Source organism: Chanodichthys erythropterus, chromosome 6 (assembly GCF_024489055.1).
Source record: "Chanodichthys erythropterus isolate Z2021 chromosome 6, ASM2448905v1, whole genome shotgun sequence".
In the NCBI taxonomy this organism is placed as follows: Eukaryota; Metazoa; Chordata; class Actinopteri; order Cypriniformes; family Xenocyprididae; genus Chanodichthys; species Chanodichthys erythropterus.
Window position 1 is genome coordinate 21,039,923 of NC_090226.1, and position 20,816 is coordinate 21,060,738.

General features: G+C 36.1%; 1 long non-coding RNA gene across 2 annotated transcripts in view; it reads left to right on the forward strand.

The window, feature by feature from the left end:
• The window catches only part of LOC137021657 (uncharacterized), a 30,971-nt gene extending 20,711 nt beyond the window's left edge, over positions 1 to 10,260 (forward strand). For both annotated transcript variants that reach the window (XR_010895344.1, XR_010895345.1), the window contains one exon: positions 10,042 to 10,260. This is a non-coding gene — a long non-coding RNA (uncharacterized lncRNA). The remainder of the gene's footprint in view (positions 1 to 10,041) is intronic.
• The last annotated feature ends 10,556 nt before the right edge of the window (positions 10,261 to 20,816 follow it).

Genomic DNA, 20,816 nt, shown 5'->3' on the forward strand with positions numbered 1-20,816 from the left:
AAATCCTGGAATGTTTTTATCAAAAACCTTAATTTCTTTTCGACTGAAGAAAGAAAGACATGAACATCTTGGATGACATGGGGGTGATTAAATTATCAGGAAATTTTAATTTGAAAGTGGACTAATCCTTTAATGTCTTTGTTGCTGACTTTCAATGAACCGATTCAACCAGTAATAAACAAAGGTGAATTTAGATCACACATTTGTGTTTCATGTTTTGTTTTTATTGCTAAAGTAAGAGTGTTGAACCTTCTTCTCCTGCATCCTATTCTTCTGCAATCCAGAATGGCAGCACAGCTGAAAGTTTTGTTTGAGCCGCTCCTTCTAATGTACAGGCATGAATTTGCATTTTGTTTGAAACAACAGAAGGTATCAGAATTTTCATATTTTTGTCCTTACCAAAATACAACAATACTGCAAAACAGGTTTCCTGCTTATTGCATCAAAGTTTTATTTACTGTAGATTGAGCTCATAATCTTATTCATTCAGATCAGAATAACAGGTCCTTTGTACCTTTATGAATTATTTGCTCTTTTAAGTCAGAGAGAGTGTGTGGAGGACTGCTCGTAGGCAGTGGGGATTGTTTGTAGTCGGCAAACATGATCTGATACATCAGTGATAGGAGGAACTTATCTATCACCTGTTGGTCAGAGTTCTGAGCCTGATCTTGCTGTTGAGAGCCAACATTGTGGGTACATGACTTCAGACTGTACAGACGTGTTTGAAAAATGAAATTGGCTGTTCTTATTTAAAGATTTTGGATCGTCAAGCAGAAGGTAATGGATGATTCCTCATGCATTTTCAATGTTCTTCATCTCTGCATGATGAAAGAGGGCTAAATCATAGTTCTTGAAGGAAATATCCTCCAAAATTGTTGTTTAATCTAATTTTGATTGTGCAGACTGCCTTATTGTACTCATTTATAGCTGTATCCAACCACACCTTTGTTGGTCTGTCATGGTTTATTGCCGGCAATCAACCTACGTAATCTGACTAGAGAAAATAGATTCTTGTAACTGACACTATTTTACAGAAATTGAGCTTATGCTTCCTTGGTGTGTTTTCTTGGTACTGATTGTTCTAAAGATATGGATCTTTCTGATAGACTGATATATGAGCCAGGCTGGTTGATATTTGTAGATAATTGGATTGGATATTTGACTATTTTGAGATGTTTGGTGTTAGATGATTCTCATGCCTAAGTATATTGCCAAGAGAGTTAGTTCTTCTTTAAAGGGATAGTTCACCCAAAAATGAAAATTTGATGTTTATCTGCTTACCCCCAGGGCATCCAAGATGTAGATGACTTTTTTTCTTCAGTCGAACGCAAATTAGGATTTTTAACTGCAACCGCTGCCGTCTGTCAGTCAAATAATAGCAGTGATTGGGAACTTGAACAATAAGAGTTGAAAAAACTTCCATAGACAAATCCAAATTAAACCCTGCGGCTCGTGACGGCACATTGATGTCCTAAGACACGAAACGATCGGTTTGTGCGAGAAACCAAACAGTATTTATATCATTTTTTACCTCTAATACACCACTATGTCCAACTTCGTTCAGCTTCCGGCTAGTAAGGTCTGATCGCGCTCTGACAACGGAAGTGATGTCTCGCGCTCATTGAAGTATATGGGCGAGACATCACTTCCGTCTTCAGAACGCGTTTTTTGACCTCACTAACAGGAAGCTGAACGAAGTTGGACATAGTGGTGTATTAGAGGTAAAAATTATATAAATAATGTTCGGTTTCTCGCACAAACCGATCGTTTCGTGTCTTAGGACATTAATGTGCGGTCGCACAAACCAATCGTTTCGTCTCTTAGGACATTAATGTGTCGCCACGAGCCGCAGGTTTTAATTTTGATTTGTCTAAGCAAGTTTTATTTACTGTTATAGTTGAAGTTCCCATCTACTGCTATTATTTGACTGACAGACGGCAGCGGTTGAAGTTAAAAATCATAATTTGCATTCGACTGAAGAAAAAAAGTCACCTACATCTTGGATGCACTGGGGGTAAGCAGATAAACATCAAATTTTCATTTTTGGGTGAACTATCCCTTTAAGTCACTATCAAATTATAGCCAATAGCCTTTTCAATGCATAAATCACATGCAGTTTTCTAATATTTTCATCTGCCTTTTAGCAGCTGTTGCCATCTGATATATTACCAGATCAGTTTTTCTCTCTTTTCATGCAAGTGTTGTTTAGCTGAATAATTTTAAAGAGAATTTTTAGAGAAATTATTCCGAAATACAGTAAAACATTATTTTAAAGGTACTTATAATACTAGCACAAAGTACCCAGAGAAGATATATATGTTATTATTAAAGGGATAGTTCACCCTAAAATTTCTGTCATTAACTCACCCTTGTTTCGATTCAAACCCGTAAGATCCTCGTTCATCTTTGAAACACAAAAGATATTTTTGATGAAATCCGAGAGGTTTTTTATCCCATAGAAAGCAACGTAATTTCTGTCATTCACGGTCCAAAAAAGTATTAAAGGTGCCATCGAACGTTTTTTTACAAGATGTAATATAAGTCTAAGGTGTCCCCTGAATGTGTCTGTGAAGTTGCAGCTCAAAATACCCCATAGAATTTTTTTAATTAATGTTTTTAACTGCCTATTTTGAGGTATAATTAGTAATGCGCCGATTCAGGCTGCAGCCCCTTTAATTGCTTGTGCTTTCCGCCCCCTCCCGAGCTCTCGACTCTATCATTGCATAAACAAAGTTCACACAGCTAATATAACCCTCAAAGTGGATCTTTACAAAGTGTTTGTCATGCAGCATGTCTAATCGCGTAAGTAAAGTGTTTATTTTGATGTTTACATTTGATTCTGAATGAGTTTAATAGTGCTCCGTGGCTAACGGCTAATGCTACACTGTTGGAGATTTATAAAGAATGAAGTTGTGTTTATGAATTATACAGACTGCAAGTGTTTAATAATGAAAATAGCGACGGCTCTTGTCTCCGTGAATGCAGTAAGAAACAATGCTAACTTTAACCACATTTAACAGTACATTAGCAACATGCTAACGAAACATTTAGAAAGACAATTTACAAATATCACTTAAAATATCATTTAAGTGATATTTATCATTTAGTGATATTTAAGTGATATTTGTCATTTCCATGTACTGAACTCTTGTTATTCAACTATGCCGAGGTAAATTAAATTTTCAATTCGATGGCACCTTTAAAGACATTGTTAAAATAGTCAACTTGACTACAGTGGTTCAACCTTAATGTTATGAAGTGACGAGAATATGTTTTGCGCGCAAAAACTAAACAAAAATAACCACTTTATTCATCAATTTGTTCTCTACCCTGTCAGACTCATACACAGTTCACTGCGTTCGTGTTTTACGTCTGAACGCCAGCTGTTCGGACGTAAACACAGAAGCGCCGAACTGCATTCACCCCGTCAACTGCATACGAGACAGGGTAGAGAAGAGATTGTTGAATAAAGTTGTGATTTTTGTTTTGTTTTTGCTTAAAAAAAAGTATTCTTGTTGCTTCATAACATTAAGGTTAAAACACTTTAGTCACGTTGACAATTTTAACAATGTCTTTATTACTTTTCTGGACCTTGAAGGATGGTAATTATGTTGATTTCTATAGGGGATAAAAAACCTTGGATTTCATCAAAAATATCTTTAAGGGATAATTCCGTCATCATTTACTTACCCTCAGGTTATATAAATGTCTTTGTATTGCTGAGCACAAAGGAAGATAATTGGAAGAATGTCAGTAACCAAACAGATCTCGCCCCCCATTGACTACCCTAATAGGAAAAATAAATATATGGAAGTCAATGGGGGATGAGTTCTGTTTGGTTACTGACATTCTTCCAAATATCTTCCTTTGTGTTCAGCAGAACAAAGACATTTATATAAGTTTGGAACAACCTGAGGGTGAGTAAATGATGACAGAATTTTCATTTTTGGATGAACTTTCCCTTTAATTTGTGTTCCGAAGATGAACAAATGTCTTACGAGTTTGGAACGACATGAGGGTGAATACTTAATGACAGAAATTAATTTTTTTGGGTAAACCAACCGTATAATGTTATTATATTTATTTAATCATTTTTGTTTGTATGAATCAGTTTTATGTATTATTATATATGTTACTAGACTGGGTAAACCCAGCCTGATCTGCCGGCGATGTGATTTCGCCCAGCAACTCAGTCTGGAAACCCCTAAATTAATTTCTACTGCTTCTGTTACACTTTTGCGGGAACCAATCACAGACTGGCTTATCCACCTTGCTCGCTATTGGCGGGTATAACACGATGACGATAGAGAAGCGACAGCAAGCAGCTTTTTGTTTAAGTAATGGGGCAGATCGTTTTCCAAGTTTGATATGATTGTTGCACACTGATTGCAAACTCTATCTGATCTACCCGTCTCTCGCACGACCGTCAATCCAATTCCTTTGAACTCTCGACGATGCTGAATGACTTCTTTAGTTTAGCAAACAAATCGCTCGAGTGGGTGTAAATACCACTCACTTTCATGTTTTTTTTTTTTTCACAACCTGCAAAAATCGCTCGATGCTATTGCTGCTTCTGCAAACCGATCAATTCTACAAACCAATACAAACTAAACCTGTCTGGAGTTTTCGCGTCGCTCTGCAAAGTACGTCACCCGGATCATTGATCTGATTGGTTGAAGAACTATCCAATTGCGTGAATAATGCTCGTTGATCACGCCTCTTGTGCAGGAGAAAATACATACAGACTCCCCAGATCAATGTTCAATTTTAAATTGAGCTTGGTCTGGTGATAGCCAGACAAATATGTTACTTGATTTTTGAGTAAATATAGTTTTTTTTTTATTGTTTTAAAAGTTGTCTATGCCTCATTTTCTGTCATTAAGTTGCATTATATTAATTCTGCCATTATATTGAGTGTCTGCTACCTCAAGATATTTTGGCATCGACCATTTAAAAACCCATATTGGTTAACTAATATATTTTTTCAAGGTGAGACAAAATAGGACAATTGCATTGACCTTGACAGGGTTTATCAGGAAAAACTGCAAATTTTCTCTTTGAACTGCATATATATTCCTCAAATGGCTGATTCTCACTAAGCAGATTGTAAAAAATTTGTTTGATTTTAGCATAGCACTTATTTTGATGGAAAGAAATTGTTTTGTTTAGAATTGTTTGTTTAGAAATTGAAAAGTTTTGTTAGTTACTATTAAAATGTGTCCTGTGGAGTGAGCAAAAAACAAAGAAAAGTGGATTGAGCTTAATGTCAGATAGTGATTATCCTTGTAATAACTGTTTATCTCAGAACTAATTGGAAATAGTGATAATTTGTTTGCTTGTGTTGTTTACAATGTGATTTATAATTATTAGATTAGTAAGAGTGAGCATAGATACTGTAGGGATACATAGAAACAAACTTTGGCAATGTTGTAAACTTTTAAAAACTCAGTGGAACAGGAACACTGTATTCATGCAAATAGACGTTTGTGTGTACGTGTTTGCATGAGCCCTTAATTGCCCATAAAAGCCCTCTGACAGATGCACCATGTGACCAAGCCGCACGTTCACAGTCCTCAGGTCTCCTAGGAGACGGTCGGTTCAGAGTGCACGCTGCTTTCAGCCAAACACATGCTTTCTGAACATTGAACTTGCCCCTCCTCCTAACTTAAGCCGTAATTCAAGTGTGTCCGTTCTGATAGGCTGAAAAAAGACTTTCTTTGTTCCTCCTGTCTTTCTCTCCCACTTTCTCTTGTTTTATCACTCTCTCTCTCTCTTGGCCTCCCTCTTTCTCTGAGAAGAGGAGAGCCCTAGAGGCTATGTGAAAGGACACACGTAGGCACCTCCAGCAGGAGTTTGGTTGGCAGTGAGTCCGGTATTGTGTACAGTCACCTTGAGTTTGTCTGTAATCTCTGGCTAAAAGTGAGTGACTTAAGATCTTGGTCAATATTTAAAAATCAACAACAAATATAGTGTTCAAATTTATTTTGGAATGCAAAGTTTGTATAGAGCGTGGTTCCCTTGATAAAAGTCATATGGGATTTTTACACTATAGCTTTTGAATTATTGCAGAAAATAAGCTCTGTGACCAACAAAAGATAATGATTCTTTCATGTTTTGTTCATGATGATGAGCTTCACAAATTAACACATTCATTTTTTAATTAAAAAAAAAAAAAAAAAAAGATGCAATTGCCAGAAGTAAAAAGCTAAACTGTGAAAGTGAACTATGAGTATGAGCTGACCTTTTTGGCTGGTGATGTTTACAGTTTTTTACAATCACTTTGCTACTATTTTCAGAACCTTGATGTCATTTTTCACAACTCTAGACACAAAACTTACAACCAATGATCAAAATGCATATTTCAAAACTCTAACCCTTTTCTCAATTGCTTGGATACAATACACATAAAACTTAGATCATTTGTTCATTCAACAATAATCACCTGTTCAATATGACACAACTTAACATCAAATTACTACTATTTCAAATGGCAATTCACACATTACATTTCAAATGAGTGTCTATTCATTTCCTTACAATGATCTAACTATCAATTGATATAACTGTTCAAAATGATAAGTAACTGTTGCATTACTCTTAATACATAGTTGTATGGAAACAGAAAAACAATCTTCCATATTTACTGTAAATCATGAAAGTTTCAGGTTAATGAGATTCATTGTCACCAATTAGCGTGGAGCATGAACCAATTAGACTACAATATCCATGGATATTTATCATAATATTTTATCATAATGCTTCATCAGACACTATGTCTATGGCCCCAAATACTGTACCACCTTCTCAAACTGCAAAAAATGCTGTTCTTACTTAGAGTTTTTGTCTTGTTTCTAGTCATTTATTTTTGCTTTGATTCAAATAAACCTATGTTGTGATTGTACCGTAGTGTTTTGCATCAATATGTTACAAACTTTGTTCAATGATTCCACTGTATTTGTAGTATTTTCTCTACTACTGCAGTACTTTTACAGAGGTGTATTTACTATACATGTAGTACCATAATGAAACCTGTATCACCTATTTTGTTCTACAATATTTAATGATTGTAAGAACAATGACACAGTGAAACTATTGGTTGCTTGTGTTTGGGTGATCTATAGTTATGTGTCAATGGTATTTCACAGTAAATTTGTGTTTTGAACCAATGATTGTGCAAGTGCAAGATTTCTTTAAAGATGTGAATGCACAATGCTATGTTTTGAACACTAGACAGCCTGTGTTACAAGTGATAACCGTTTTGAGTTTTGTGTTTTGAAAAATGACATCAAGGTTCTGAAAATAGTAGCAAAGTGATTGTAAAAAACTGTAATGTCCCAGACAATCTGTAGTCTCATTTAGCCACTTGCTAGCAACAGGCGTTTTAAAGTAAAAGCTTTAAAAAATCCACAAGAGGGTATTACTGATGTACTGTGTGTCGTAGAATAAAACATGAAAATAACTTTGAGCTTGTGTTAACCATGCCTTTTTTTAGGCATCCAAAAACACATTTAAAAAACCCATTGACTTCAGGATAATGGAACTGGAAGTGATAAAATGCTAAATGGTTTCCAGTCTATGTAGGATCTGAGTGTTTGGACAGTTTTGACAGAATTTACAGAAATTATACAAAAAGACTGCAAAATTGGGCATTTATAATAATGACACAAGGTACCTATAAAGCTTATAAGTGATATTATAATTCTTGTTGTTTCAGATCTATAATAAATACTATTGGATACTTTTATTCAGCAAGGAGCCATTAAATTGATCAAAAGTGATAGTAAAGCCATTCATAATGTTAAAACATTTATATTTCAAATAAGTGCTGTTCTATATATTAAAGAATTATGGGAAGAAAATTAAGCAGCACAACATTTTTCAAAACTGATAATAATAAGAAATGTTTCTTGAGCAACAGATCAACATATCTTGAATTTAATTCTGAAGGATCATGTGACACTGAAGGATGGAGTAATGGAGTAAAAGCTGTTTTTTTTTTTTTTTTGCTAAGCATATTCAGTTTTTTTGTATCAAATACCTTTACTTTCTGGCGTGAAATCAAATAATGAGCCTAGAATGAGATGTCAAAAACCTTTCTGGTTCATTTGTCGCACTGGTTGCTTTGTGGGAAACAGTATTGTGTAGAATGTGCCATGTGCACAGTTTTACAATTGTAATGTAGGTCATTTGGGTTCCCTATGCATATGGAAAATTAGCTTACTCTGCATAGTATACAACATATATACTAAATGCATGTGTACACTAGTAGTGAATGCTATACTGATTCAGTTATAAGCACTTTTAAATGAGGCTTCTCTGTTTTCATTAACTGTTAGAAGTGTTTGTCCAGATCTAATTCATAGTTTCTTTTTAGAGCAGTTTTTCTTTTTTATCATGTTTTTGTGTTATTTAACAATTTCTTTGCAGAAAAGTGGCAGATAAAAATGCTTGGCAATTTGACATCTTATTGCACAATTAATTGTATTAAAGGTGCCCTAGAATAAACATTTAATTTATCTTGGCATAGTTAAATAACAAGAGTTCAGTACATGGAAATGACATACAGTGAGTCTCAAACGCCATTGTTTCCTCCTTCTTATATAAATCTCATTTGTTTAAAAAACCGAAGAACAGGCGAATCTCAACATAACACCAACTGTTACGTAACAGTCGGGATCATTAATATGTATGACCCCAATATTTTCATATGCCAGCCCATGTTCAAGGCATTACACAAGGGCAGGCAGTATTAACGTCTGGATCTGTGCACAGCTTAATCATCAGACTAGGTAAGCAAGCAAGAACAATAGCGAAAAATGGCTGATGGAGCGATAATAACTGACATGATCCATGATATTTTTTATGATATTTGTAAATTGCCTTTTTAAATGTTTCATTAACATGTTGCTAAATGGGTTAAAGTTACCATTGTTTATTACTATATTCACGGAGACAAGAGCCATCGTTATTTTCATTTTTTAAACACTTGCAGTCTGTATAATTCATAAATACAAATTCATTCTTTATAAATCTCTCCAACAGTGTGTAATGTTAGCTTTAGCCACAGAGCACTATCAAACTCATTCAGAATCAAATGTAAACATCCAAATAAATACCATACTTACACGATTAGACATGCTGCATGATGAACACTTTGTAAAGATCCATTTTGAGGGTTATATTAGCTGTGTGAACTTTGTTTATGCTGGTTAAGGCGAGCGCGAGCTCTGGGGGAGGGGAGCATGAGATTTAAAGGGGCCGCGCAGCCTGAATCGGCGCATATTTAATGATGCCCCAAAATAGGCAATTAAAAAAATTTATAAAAAAAAAATTTATGGGGTATTTTGATCTGAAACTTCACAAACACATTCAGGGGACATCTTAGATTTATATAACATTTAAAAAGACGTTCTACGGCACCTTTAATATCCAATTTAACCATTTGTGAGTACATTTTGCTAAAATTTGTTCACAAATATCTTCAATTCATTCCTACATTCCTTTTGGATGTTCTGTAAAGCTTGTCTGATAAAACAGTAAAAACAGTAACCAACAGGGTGGAGCTTTACTATACTGGAGGATTGTTTTTGGTTCAATCATATTTTAGCATAATATTACATTAGATTGTCATCCTTTACCAAAATTCCTGATTAAGCGTGTGATATATTCTCACCACAAGGTCTTTGCTTTAGAACATCAAGACCTGAAAAAAGTCACAAATGATTTTATATGCCACCAGCTGAATTAATTATAAGTGTGTCATGTCATTTGATATTGGATCTGATAGACATTTTCACTGTGAGACATCAAGCTGAAAGTAACACTGCTGTAGTTACGGCCTATCCGGTTTCACATCAATACAATCAATGGCCTGCTTTCAGTGAACATGATCTGTGCCCTAAGCATCAATGTTTTCATATGCCTTTTCATTTAACTAGATACTGATATGGGAGTCTTTAATACACAAAAAAGTTATTTTCTTATAATCACTCTGTTAATATCAGTGTACATCTCTCTCTTTCTGTTACCTGTCTCCACCAGGTCACATGAGGACGTGTGCTTTGAGTCTGTCACCCATTCACTGAACCAGTAGAGGCAGCTGTTAAAGGCCTCAAGCATCCATCACCCTGAACCTCAGCAGGCCTGTCACACTGTCTCACTCCCTCGATTCTGCCTCTTCTCCTCCTGCACAACCCCCTCAGCCCTCCCTGGAGCCCCCAGGAGAGCAGGGAGAGGGATGCGGGACCCTCGCCCAGGAGATTTGCCTCACTCCTGGGAACCTGAGGGAGGATCCTCTGCCAGCGCAAGGCTTCCATGATGTCTCAACTCTCACAGGTACAGGAAGGGGTTTTGTTGGTATGCAGTTGTTCCCCGGTTGCATCTGTTTGCTGTAGGGCCATCTATATGCTAATGTACTTTTAGCAGATACACTATTGTTCAAATGTGTGGGGAACATGAATACCTTTATTCAGCAAGGACCCATTAAATTGATTGACAGTAAAGCCATTTATAATGTTACAAAACATTGCTATTTCATATAAATACTGTTCTTTTGAATTTTCTATACATTAAAGAATCATGGTAAAAAGAAAATCAAGCAGAACAATGTTTTTCATTGTTGATAATGATAAAAAATGTTTCGAATATGCAATAAATCGGCATATTAGAAAGATTTCTGAAGGATCATATAAAGACTGGAGTAATGATGCTGAAAATTCAGCTTTGACATCACAGGAATAAATTATATTTTTAAACATATTGAAATAGAAATGTTTTTTTTAATGCTGCAGTCCGTAACTTTTTTTATAAATAAACTTTTTTTTTTAATAAATTTTTGAGCAAGTACATAACCAGCCAGTGTTCTCCTTACCTTAGCCCGATTCACAACGGTAAACTTGTAATAATTATTTCTAATTCGGTTGGTATTGATGGGTTTCCGCGGGAAATTCGAGCATGCAGTTGTTCGTCTTTGCATCATTACGTCACGTCTGTTCAGAGATGTTCACGAGTCTATTATCTGGAGTCCGAGTCAAGTCTCGAGTCTTTTGTCACGAGCCCGAGTTGAGTCTCGAGTCATTAAAAAAAAAATTCTCATAATCAAATCCTAGTTTATCCTAGTTGTATTATATAGAAAAATTATATGATCTTTCTATAATCAGTTTTATTTGAAATTAAGGTCCTATGATGTAAGGGATAATGTACATCCAGTTTTTTGCTTTATAATCCATTACAATGTACAAAACAGTCGTCCCGGCAACATGAGTAGTCATTTTCAATACAGTCGCTGAGTGGACACAAGATGGCGCCATTGAGTCACGGTTTGTTATACAGCTTCGTTGTTACTGAGGACAGTCAATATCAGGAAATATCAAACTTCAGAATGTTTAAGAACGTCAATATAAAACTCTACATATGCTGATTGTAATACGTTAAAATATGAGCTTTAAGTAATAAATGGATTAACATCTCTTTCTATCTCTCTCTTATGGACACACATTAAGAATTAGAAAAGTTGCAAATAATACGCAGATTGATAAAACATAATGCTAGGTTTAAAGTCTAGATTTTTTTTTGTTTATATTTTAACAGGCTGGCAATTCAAATGAGCCATGCAGCTACACCACAGTATAATAGTTAGTTGTGTGAGTTTATGTGACTAACCTTTGTGGATGCAATGTCTCATAAAATTTGATGATGTTGTTCTGGTGTCTTCAATTGTTTTCCCACATTCTATGCGTCTAGCTCATCTGACGTGATAATAAACCCAAACGAAAGAACATATGGCACGGTGGCTCCCGTCATGTTGCATGGGACTCTTATTATGACATTTCGGAATTTATGTGCCAGACATGTTACTTGTTCAGATGACATTTTCCAGTGAAAATTCTTATTTTGGTCATACTTCCAAGACGTAGAATCTGTGATTCCAAAGTACAGTATCCACACTAATGTGGTGACTGAGAGCAAGCATTAGATTAATCCGTGCTGAGGAGCCATGCCGATGCACAATGCATGTAAAGATGATAATTCCGCAAATAACTGCAATTGCAGGTTTCAAACAGAGATGGTGACAAAGAGACAAAACTTACGGACTGCAGCTTTAAAGGATTAGTTCGCTTTCAAATAAAATTTTCTTGATAATTTACTCACTCCCATGTCATCCAAGATGTTCATGTCCTTTCTTCAGTCGAAAAGAAATTAAGGTTTTCGATGAAAACATTCCAGGATTATTCTCCTTATAGTGGACTTCAATGACCTCCAAATGGTTCAAGGTCAAAATTACAGTTTCAGTGCAGCTTCAAAGGGCTTTAAACGATACCAGTCGAAGAATAAGGGTCTTATCTAGTGAAACGATCGGCCATTTTCTAAAAAAAATTAAATATATATGCTTTATATAAACAAATGATCACCTTGCAAGTGGTTCCACCAAAACCGCACTTTTGTATTATTAAAAAAAGCTTACACTGTATGTCCTATGCCTTCCCTATTTTACTTTTAAAACATCAACCTGCGCCCTTGACACACTTCCCACATCTTTTTTTAAAAGTGTGTTTAACTGTTTAGAAGCCGATCTCCTAGAAGTGGTAAATGCCTCACTTCTCTCTGGGACTTTTCCAAAATCCCTGAAAACTGCAGTTGTCAAGCCCCTCCTAAAAAAGAGCAATCTGGATAACACCATATTGAGCAACTACAGGCCTATTTCAAATCTTCCTTTCATAGGAAAAATCATTGGAAAAGTTGTTTTCAATCAGCTGAACAAGTTCTTAAGCTTGAATGGATACTTTGACAACTTTCAATCTGGTTTCCGACCGCATCACAGCACAGAGACAGCACTAATAAATGATATTCGCCTTAACACAGATACAGGTAAATTAACAGTGCTGGTTCTACTTGACCTCAGTGCTGCGTTTGACACTGTCGATCACAACATTCTTCTTGACGGGCTGGAAAACTGGGTTGGGCTTTCTAGGATGTCCTAAAATGGTTCAGGTCATACTTAGAAGGGAGAGGTTATTATGTGAGTATCGGTGACCATAAGTCTGAGTGGACATCCATGATATGCGGAGTCCCTCAAGGTTCAATTCTTGCACCCCTCCTGTTCAACCTATATATGCTGCCACAGAGCCAAATAATGAGAAAGAACCAAATTGCATATCACAGCTATGCAGATGACACCCAGATTTACCTAGCCCTATCACCTAACGACTACAGCCCCATTGACTCCCTGTGCCAGTGCATTGATGAAATTAAAAATTGGATGTGTCTAAACTTCCTTCAGTTAAACAAAGACAAAACTGAAATCATTGCGTTTGGAAACAAAGATGAAGTTCTCAAAGTGAACATGTACCTTCACTCTAGGGGTCAAACAACTAAAAATCAAGTCAGGAATCTTGGTGTGATTTTGGAGTCAGACCTGAGTTTCAGTAGCCATGTAAAGACAATAACTAAATCAACGTATTATCATCTCAAAAATATTGCAAGAATTAGATGCTTTGTCTCCAGTCAAGACTTAGAGAAACTTGTTCATGCTTTCATCACCAGCCGGGTGGATTATTGTAATGGGCTCCTCACTGGTCTTCCCAAAAAGACCATAAGACAGCTGCAGCTCGTACAGAACGCTGCTGCCAGGATTCTGAGCAGAACCCGAAAACATGAACACATCACACCAGTCCTCAGGTCCTTGCACTGGCTTCCATTTGCATTTAGAATTGATTTTAAAGTACTGTTACTTGTTTATAAATCACTCAATGGCCTAGGACCTCAATACATTGCAGATATGCTCATAGAATATAAACCTAACAGATCACTCAGATCATCAGGATCAAGTCATTTAGAAATACCAAGGGATCACTCAAAGCAAGGAGAGTCTGCTTTTAGCTGTTATGCCAGCCGCAGCTGGAACTAGCTTCCAGAAGAGATCAGGTGTGCTCCAACAGTAGCCACATTCAAATCCAGTCTCAAAACACATCTTTTTATCTATGCATTTGCTGATTGAGCACTGTGTTATGTCCAAACTGTTTGCACTTTATTTTATACGTATTATCTTTTTATTCTTTTAATTCCTTTTCCTGTTTTTATTTCATTTTTAATGTATTTTATATATTTTATGTATCATCTTGTTATTCTGACTTTTAATGCATTTTAAATATTGCTGTCTGGTTGAAAGAACTGGGAGAATTAGCAAGAAAGTGATTAGGTTAAAATTTGGTAAATTTGGATAAGGAGAAAAACCATGGGGAAATTTAAGCTGTAGTGCATGGTTAAGATATCTCTGGATTACAGTCAGGACACTTTTCAAAGGGGAAATTTGAACTGCGTTGCATAGGTAAGATATCTCCGGAAGGGGGATTAGGGCTGTGTGGTGCAGTTTGAGGTGTCTTGGCAAAAGGGGAGATTGAAACTGTGTTTATCAGTTTGAAGTGCCTTAACAGGTAGCAGTCCTGTTGGATGCGGAAGATCCATTCTGATCCGCTCTGATGAATAGATCCGTTTAGATCCAACTCTGATGGACGACAACAACAACAACAACAAACTCCCTGAGACCTCCTAGCTCTTCCATCCAGATAGCAAAATTCTCTTACTGTTTTTTTTACTGTTATTTCTATTCCTTATGTTCTATTTTTATTATTCTTTTTTTATGTAAAGCAGTTTGAATTACCATTGTGTATGAAATGTGCTATACAAATAAAATTGCCTTGCCTTGCCTTGCCTTACAGAAAAAATGGAACTGGCACTGCGTTCGTTCCGTAAGTAGAATAGGGAAGGCGTAGGACAAACAGCGTAAGCTTTTTGAAGAATATGAAAGTGTGGAACCACTTGGAAGGCGATCATTTGTTTATATAAAGCATATACATTAACATTTTTTTCGGAAAATGACCGATCGTTTCACTAGATAAGACCCTTATTCCTCGTCTGGTATCGTTTAAAGCCCTTTGAAGCTGCACTGAAACTGTAATTTTGACCTTCAAATGTTTGGGCTCCATTCAAGTCCACTTTATGGAGAATAATCCTGGAATGTTTTCATCAAAAACCTTAATTTCTTTTCGATTGAAGAAAGAAGGACATGGACATCTTGGATGACATGGGGGGTGAGTAAATTATCAGGAAAATTTTATTTGAAAGTGAACTAACCCTTTAAATTATAATAATACTTCAGAATATTACTGTTTTTACTGTATTTTAGACCAAACAATGCAGCCTTGGTAAGCATAAGAGACTTTCTTTAAAACATTTAAAAATCTTACCGACCCCAAACTTTTGAGCAGTCGTGGTGTAGGCCTATATTCATTTAACATGTAACATTTGAGTTTTTCTCATCGGGGACCAAAAAATTATTGTAACTCATATTGCTCATCTTGCATCCGTTGCTACAATCAGAATGTCCCTCTCCCCCTAGTGTCACTTGCCACCAACTAGAAATCAAAGAAAGCAAACTAGAAGTTTAGGAACTAGTCTAGAAACTAGAACTAGAAAGCAAAGGTTATGTTCTGATTGGAATACTAGCTTACTGTTTACTGTGTGCTGCACAGTATATACTTTCAACTATTTAAAAAAAAATAGCAAGTCAAAAGTATGCATTATGCAACGATAAACATTTCAAATAATTACCCTAACCCTTCCTTATGTTATATCACAAGACCTTGTTGCATTGCATGTGACATTCAGTTATCATCTTGCAAAAAATGTTGCATTTTTAAATTTAGTGTCAAATAGCTTAGCTTTTGGGAGTCAAATCAAAAAATGAGCCGAGAAAGAGATGTCAAAAACATCTCTTGTTCATTTGTCACACCATTTGCATTGTGGAATACAGTAGTGTTTAAAATGTGTAATGTGCACGTGTTAATGCTAATGTTTTTTTCCCCAAAACATCACTTGGTTGCAAAAGAAATCAGTTTTTGTATGTTAAACTGGCTAAATTGTTAGTAAAGTGAGTTAGTACTGCATTGTTTGCATGCTGCGTACAATTCACTGACATTAGTTTTTTACCTCCATAACAGAACAGAATGCAGACAAAGGCAGGAAAAGTGACTAAGGAAGTACCTATATGTGTGCTGCTTTCTAAATATGGACTATTCTAAAAGTTCAAAAGTGTGTGCTGTAGCTTTGTTAATAGCTTTTGAACTCAAATAGGATTTTTAAATGATCTTCTTGATTGAAACATCTCAGCCATACTAATAACATGCTCTCCTAACATATAATTCTTGTTCCTTTATTTTTTACTTTAAAAAGACAGCACATTATGCTAGAGTTGTTTTGGCCTCTGTTGCAGATGTTTTCATGTCCACACTGTCTGAATTTAATTTTGGACAGTGTGTTGTGGCATAATGGTTAGAGAGTCAGACTTCTAACTCAAAAGTCACAGGTTCGAGCCTCAGTACTGACAGGGGATGTATGTGGGGGGAGTGAATGAACAGCGCCCTCTTCCACTCTCATTCCACTCTCATTAACTCAGGGTGCCCTTGAACAGGCACCACATCACTCCCCTGGTGCCGTAGCAAAATTGCTGCCCACTGCTCTGGGGTGCGTTTCCCAAAAGCATCGTTAGCCAACTATGGTCGCAAAGTCCATTGAATTCTATTGGTAACAGAACTTGCGATGATGGTTGGCTTTGGGAAACGCACCTCTGGGTGTGTGTTCACTACTGTGTGTGCACTTGGATGGGTGAAATGCAGAGCACAAATAGTATGGGACATCATACCTGTCTACAAAAAAATGGTCATTTACCTTAAACAACTAATTAGATATTTTCAGATAAAGTAATTAAATGAACATTTAGAGCTGTGAAAGTAACTGGTTGTCTTTTTGTTCATCACCCAGATCTGTGCTCCAGTGTGGATCTGCCAGAGGTGGAGATCGTCAGCTTGCTTACAGAAGAATTGCCCAAATACACTCTGCGGGCAGACCATGTGTATGGGTACGAGCATGACGACTGGCTGCACACACCTCTACTGCCACCAGAGGCCGCACTTAGACTTACTCAGGAGCAGATCGACGAGACACTCAAGTACTTCTGTGAGTCCACACCTTTCTCCTTGAATATAGCCTACTGCTTTTCCATTTCTGCTAAATCCAACCACTTTTGAACTTTTTAAGAAAGTTTGGGAGTGAAAAGAAAACAGTTAATTAAAGGTAATTTTTATATAAAAGAGATACAATAAAATAATCACTCATATATGCCAAGCCAATCATTTACAGCACCACAAATATCCCTAATTTTCATTATCACCTCATCACAACTGATGATTTCAGTCTTTCATTTTGGCTGTAGTACAATGACAAATAAAAGATAGCTATGTAATTTGGGAAACAACATGTTGTCTTTATACTATCTTATACAATGATGTATTAAATGTATGCCAGTACCTCAGCTCACTCACGGTACCAGTTACAGGCTCTAGTGCCACTGTTGACCCTGCCAGAGAGCAATACTGTAATCCCAGCCACTTCCCTTCCTCTTGGAGCACAGATGCAAATGCCATCAAGAGGATTAGCTCCTTACTGCTTAAGGATAATGAGACATTCTGCTGTTCTCAGTGGCTTCTCTCTACGGCCTGGCAAACATTCAACCGCTCTGACGTTACACCAGCACTGCAGTATCTGTCTGTTGCTCAGATTGGCTAAACTTAGGTCACTGCGGTTTTGGTTTCTCAGACAGGTGTTCTTGAGATTTAATTGGGTTGAAAAAAAATCATTAGAGTTTGTTTCATGACTGTGATATACATTCATTAAATTCATTTTGTGGCATCATAAAACTGTGATTGACCACAAAAAGTTTCTATTTCAAATAAATGCTGTTCTTTTGAACTTTCTATTCATCCAAGAACTGTTGTCAATACTGATAATAATAAGAAATGTTTCGTGAGCACCAAATCAGCATATTAGAATGATTTCTGAAGCATCATGTGACACTGAAGACTGGAGTAATGATGCTGAAAATTCATCTTTACATCACACAAATAAATTATATTTTAAAACATATTAAAGTAGAAAACAGTTATTTTAAATAGTAATAATATTTAACAATATTATTGTTTTATTTTTGAACAAATAAATGCAGCCTTGATGAGCAAAAGAGTCTTCTTTCATTTAAAAAATCGCCAAACTTTTGACAAACAGTCATGCAATCAGCCAGTATTTATTTTACAGTATTAAAATGATGGAAACAGGAAACAGATTGCTCTATGACTGCTCTGATGGACTTACAATGGTGCTAATTTAGTTCTAATCCGTTTGGCATGGAAACTTGTTCTCATACCTGCACTGATCTCTTTACATGGGCTGTAGCCCAAACACAGCTGTTATTTCTAGCCTAAATATCTAAACACGTAAACTTCTATTTGTACACAGCCTGTATTCTATTAGAGATTTAAATTTTGTTATTTGTTTCACTGTATTTGCCATTTCGCTATGGTTACCATATCACTGAAGGCAGATTAGGGATATTTGTGGTACTGAAAATGATTGGCTTGGCATATATGAGTAACCTTAGGTAATTGTGTATCATTCTGATTCCATCTAGCCTCAGACAAATGTCTAGTAAAATTTGAAAATGTATATTTGTGTTATCAAGTGTGTTTCAATATCATCTGATAAGATGACAATATTATTTATTTTTCATATTTCTTATTTCTGCTCCCTAAGCACAGTTGATTAGGTTATAGGCCTATTACTTAAATTAGAATCTGTTTGTTTTTGTCTAGTGGAAACTGTTGCGTGTTTAGTTGCACCAAGTTGATTAATTATAAATGAACTTGTGGTAGATATAGGACGATTAGGAAATGGTTATTTCTCCCTATAATGGTGGTCTTGGTGAAGTTTCCTCACAATGTGTTGTCTTTTTAAGCTCTCACTGGTAGAAGGTGCAGTGTTTTGTAGGTCAGATTTTAATCACATCATGCCACTGCATGTGATGACGTGACCACAAATGAAAAATTGACATGGGTGTAGTTTAATATTTGATAGAGGGCTTGGCTAGAAAGCAATTTTGGCCCAGATTCTTTTAGCATGTCTGAAGGAGAAAGAGTAAAGGATGCGGCAGGTGAATGATATACAGTGTTATATTCAGTATCATGTTTCCACATCACCACTGCTTAATGGTTTGCTTTGGACTGTTGGCCAGTTTAATAAAACAAAAAATATTGACTTCTAAAATATTAATTTATCCAATTAATTCAACAGCTTATGTTATTAAAGGCAGTATGCATATGATGGACACTTTATTATCCCATGAGGCCACAGAAGAGGATGTGTGAATGGCAGTGAAGCGATGCAACTGATGCTGGTACTTTTACTTCGCCTTTCCACCCTTTTTGGGGTGTAGGCCGTAAACCAGGGCTCTCCAGGCATCTCTATCTTGGGTTTTCCTCTCAACCTCATTCCAGGTGTAACCCATCTTTTTGCAATCCAACTCAAGGTCTCTGTGCCAGGTATTGCTTGGCCTTCCTCTTTTCCTTTGGATTCCAGGTCAGGGCTTGCCTAGCAATGCCGAGCAGTGAAATATTGTATTTTTTCATCTCATCTATGAGTTGGGCAGTCTTGCCTGTCTCAAACTTGGTCCTCTTGTTCCATATCCAAATAGTGATGGTCTTGGTTGAGAGCAGGGTAGTCGGCCTTGTGGCTTACTGAGACCTCTGGCTTATACCACAAGTTGCAGGTGGTGGAGATCCCTCCTCTTCCAAGGCTTAGATATGTTTTGACCTTTTGGTTGTCATTTCTGTAGCTGTGCCTCTTTTACATAGTATGGGTTGTTTGCCCTACGCAAAACCATCCTTCTTTCTCAGACGGGCTTTGGACTCGCCACGGCAGAGTTAACTGACGCTGGTAGATCACATGATAATGACAACATGTCTGGATTACAATTATACAACACATATTCATACTATATAGAGCGTACCTTTTTAGCTGTCGCAAAGTAATTACTTGTACAAAAAGTATTTTTACAATTTTTACATTTCAAGTTTTTACAATTAAAACTTTTATTTTTTATATTTTCAATTTTCTTTTTTTTATGTGCTTTATTTGCAATTTTTATACATTTTTTTCTACATAGCTTAAATGTATTTTTATTTATTTTTATTTTAATAATTTGAACAACTTCATATTAACCCTCTGGAGTCTGAGGCTGATTTGGGGCTTGGAGACATGCCCTGACATTTGTGCTTTTTTCAGTTGTTCATAAACATATTAATGGAAAAAGTGTCATTACACTGTATTCAGCACAAACTAGGCTACAATAATATGTGAGGAACATGAATGTACATGTTTGTGTTTTTGAAGGAATAACATTTATGCGTGGTTATTGAAAAAACAAAAAACTTAAGTCACTGAAATAAGGCCAAAAAAAGTATAGTAAATCTGTGTTTACAAGACTTCTGGGTATTGGAGGTTGTAGACTAGAGTTTTTGCTTCAAAATTATGTAAACATTATGCTGCCTATTCCTTCATATAAAACAATATATTGATTTAGTTTTTGTAAGACACTTTTTGCCAAGAAACACAGTATGCGAGGAGGCGTGAATCACCACTGAAAATGGGCCATTCTCACCTGAGAAGACAAAAGAATTGGATAGTAATGAGCTGAAATGACTTGCATATTAATGAGGCATTTCAGTCAGGTAGGCTGTGAAAAAAACCTTCTGTGATGTCTCAAGCTCATCATGATATATGAAACATACAGAAAAATATTATTACAATATAAAGTAATGGTTTTATATTATACTTTAAAATATAATGTATTTCTGTGATGCAAAGAGTCTGAATATAGGCTTTTAGTTTAAAAGCATGCACATTTGGAGAAATATTGGATTCTCATATGT